At 40.9% G+C, this 3,640-nt stretch overlaps 1 pseudogene; it reads left to right on the top strand.

Moving 5' to 3' along the window:
• Nucleotides 1-1,064: 1,064 nt before the first annotated feature.
• On the top strand, nt 1,065-1,503 carry LOC150020186 (large ribosomal subunit protein uL24 pseudogene; annotated as a pseudogene).
• The last annotated feature ends 2,137 nt before the right edge of the window (nt 1,504-3,640 follow it).

Here is a 3,640-nt window from a genome sequence, read left to right on the forward strand (position 1 = left end):
AAAAATAAAACTCAACATGGAATTACAGCTTGGGTAAGGAGGGTAGGGACTTGAGAAGTTTCAGGTGGCTTTTCCAAGTCAAAAATCTAATCCATTTGGGAATTAAAAGGAAAAAAAGTATGTATGTATGTCTCTACTGAGCAATATACCCCACTAGTAGTCCTACATGTCTATTCCCTGAGATCCTACTTGTCTGCTTAATGATATGTGTGCAGCAAAATACTGTTGTTTTTTAGAACACTTTCAAAAAAGTAAATATTTATGTAAGACGGAGATCATGTATATTATTTTGGATTACTGTGGTTTCATCTAAAATAGAACCCCACTAAAAATGGCTCAAACAATAAGGATATTACTATCTCAAAAAAAAAAAAAAGAAAGAAAAGAAGAAGAAGGAGAAGGAGAATGAGGAGGAGGAGGAGAAGGAAGAGAAGGAAGAAGTAAAGAAGAAGGCGGAATAGGAGAAAACAACAAAGAAGAAGAAGGTCAAATTAGGCTGGTCCAGACTGATAAATGACTGGACTCCAGCTGACATTTCTATGATCTTTGGAGCTGTTCTCTTAGGTTTTCAGGTAGCTGCCATAGCTCTAAATATAATGTCCTTAAACAACAATGCCCAATGGGACATGCTGTTAAAGAATATCTCAGAAGCCCACAGCAGAACCTACCTTACAATGAATTGGTCAGAACTGGTCACAAACCTCACCCTAAATCAGTAGCCTTGGGGAACAGGATTACTATCACTTATCTTAAGCCAATTATGATTCTTCTCCTGTGTTGAACCTACTGCTCCCCAACACCTGGACAAAATCCTGGTTCTGTTGGCAAGGAAAGTGTGCGGGAATGGCTAAGATGTTAGCAACCAAGTGTCTCCCACATCACATCTTACTCAATTTACATTTTCTCAAAATCAAGTGAAGTACAAAGCAAATATTTGCAGATGAATAAATGAAAGTAAATATTGAAATACCTTTGTAAAATATCACGGGCACATTACTTGCATCAAGATTATTCAAGAACAGCTCTTCCTTTTTGCGGCCATCACAGAGGCGCCAGTGGTTAAAATGAAGTTCAGTCCCTTTGTGACTTCGGACCAGAGCAAGAACTGTAAAAAAGCATTTCAATGCACCTTCCCATATTCTCAGGAAGATTATGACTTCTCCTCTTACCAAAGAACTGAGACAGAAGTACAATGTTCAATCCATGCCCGTCCAAAAGGATGATGACATTCAGGTTGTACGAGGACATTACAAAGGTCAGCAGACCGGCAAAGTAGTCCAGATTTACAGGAAGAAATATGTCATCTACATTGAGCGAGTACAATGGGAGAAAGCTAATGGTACAACTGCTCACGTGGGCATTCACCCGAGTGCGGTGGTTAGCACAAGACTAAAACCAGACAAAGACCGCAAAAAGATCCTTGAACATAAAGCCAAATCTCATCAAGTAGGAAAGAAAAAGGGCAAATACAAGAAAGGAACGACTGAGAAGATGCAGGAATAATGTAATTTTATATACAACTTTCATTAAAATCTTTAAATGGGAAAAATAGATTATTTAATAATTATGAAATGTCCTGTTTTATAGAATACTAAAAGGTAATATTCAATAAAATAAATTTATCGTTATTTCCTTGAATGAAGAAATATGCTAAATTTGATAGAATCAGAATTCTTTGAAATTAAAAATAAATAAACAAATACACTGTGCTGTTTTGACAAATTTGGGGAGATAAACTTGGAGAAAACATTTACATCTGAGGAAAATATGCAGAACTGTGCCATGCAACTTTTTACCGATCACCTCTTCACTGGCATCAACAATGATGCTTCTTTCCTATTTTCATATAATTAAGCTACCCAAATAGCACCTAATTAATGGAGGAAAGATTATTAGGCTCACTACCTATTTGGTTAGTTCCCCTCTCTATGCTCCCACGGTACTATGATCATAATTGTGTTGAAACATTTATCACACGATACTATAATTTATCCTATAAATCGGCCTCCATCCCTCCTCCTTAAGGACAGAGACAAGTCCTATTCAGCTCTATACTTAAGAGATTAGGATGGAGCAAAAAGGGAAAAAGGAGCCATGGATACGGACAACAGTGTGGTGATTGCTGGGAGGAGGAGGGTATTAGGAGACTAAATAGTAATGGGAAAAAATATAATAAAAAGTAAATTAAAAATAGGATAAAAAAGAAGATCTGGGGATAAGCCCATTGCCCCTTCTAAATATGTTCAAACAATCCTGTTTTCATATTTTCAGTTCTACCTTATTCCTGCATATATATCTGCCTGATGCATCTAATTTTCTGAGTCTTTCAGAAATTAAATACAAGGGTATTTTTAAAAATAAGAGAGGAAGGGGGGGTGTGGAGAGAGAGGGAGAAAGAGGCTCTGCAAAGTATATTTGCCCAAGATCCAGTCGCCAATATCTATTAAAAAGTTTGTTCTGTGTTTCACAATATTTATGCCCACATTATTAAGTAACTCTCTCTTATTAAGTAACCTACTCTTCACATATTCTGCTTTGCCACTTAGGACTCGTCAGTTTGCTCCTGTTGGCCTCTGCCAGTACCATTGGCTGCATGGCTGTAGGAGGAACAAGAGACTTCCTCTTTCCTATCTGCTTCCTATTCCAGTGAGCGTCACCAGCAGCACTTCTTCACCCAGTCCAGCAGTTCTTTCTTGTAGCAGCAGCTGAACCCAGCTGGCAGTTTTTCAAACACTTGAAGAACCAGCTTCAAGTCCCACCCCAAACTGGGACTCCAAGCACTAGCCCGGCCAGCACCCCTTGGTCAGGCCCCTCCTGGGAGCTCAGAGACAGCAGTACCAGTGTAGCAGCAGCCCCTCCTCGGAGGTCTGGGTTCAGCTCTACAGGGTGTGCCTTCTAGGATCCAAATTTTAATCATTCCAGCCTCATCCTCTCATTCTCTCTGCCCTAGCTGCTTCCTGCAATTGCTACTGCCAGGACACATTAGAAGTCTCTTTTGGCCCTTTCAGTTACCTAGATAACTTTATACCTAGGTAACAATTTTTTATATTGAATTTCTCTGTTCACATCGCATGGCCCCTGACCAATATAATGTACAACTTCCCCCAGTTACTACTCCATGGCATTGAATTGCAGGGATGTGTCTGAAACTAACACGAAATAATATTGAATACACACACACACACACACACACACATATATATGTATATGTATATATATACATATACATATATCCGTCGTCGTCGTCGGCAGCCGTCCGTCTCGAGAGACGATGGTGTAGCTTCTTAAGAGTCTATCTGCACCGCCGAGAATGGCTGTGCAGTCCGACTCGGGAGTGACACGGTATCTGTCTCCTCCCGTGTTGAATCGACATCTTGCGATGACGCTGAAGCTACAGAGCCTGGGCAGGGTGATATGGAGGGTCTGCTGTTGCCCATGCAGCAGACCCCCCCTCTCTTCGCAGCTGAAGGATCCAAGGGAAAGACGGAGTCAATACAGCTTGGCTTCAGGTGCGCCGCAGGAGTTGCCGGTGTTGACTACAACATCAAACCGCCTTAGGGACTCCGGCTCCGGATTTTCTGTCAGGGTTTACTCCCTTAGCCTTTCCCCTGAAGAGGTATGCCGCAAGGCAGCGGAGGTT

The sequence above is a fragment of the Furipterus horrens genome, unplaced genomic scaffold (genome assembly GCF_987537825.1).
Source record: "Furipterus horrens unplaced genomic scaffold, mFurHor1.1.pri manual_scaffold_2, whole genome shotgun sequence".
Lineage (NCBI taxonomy): Eukaryota > Metazoa > Chordata > Mammalia > Chiroptera > Furipteridae > Furipterus > Furipterus horrens.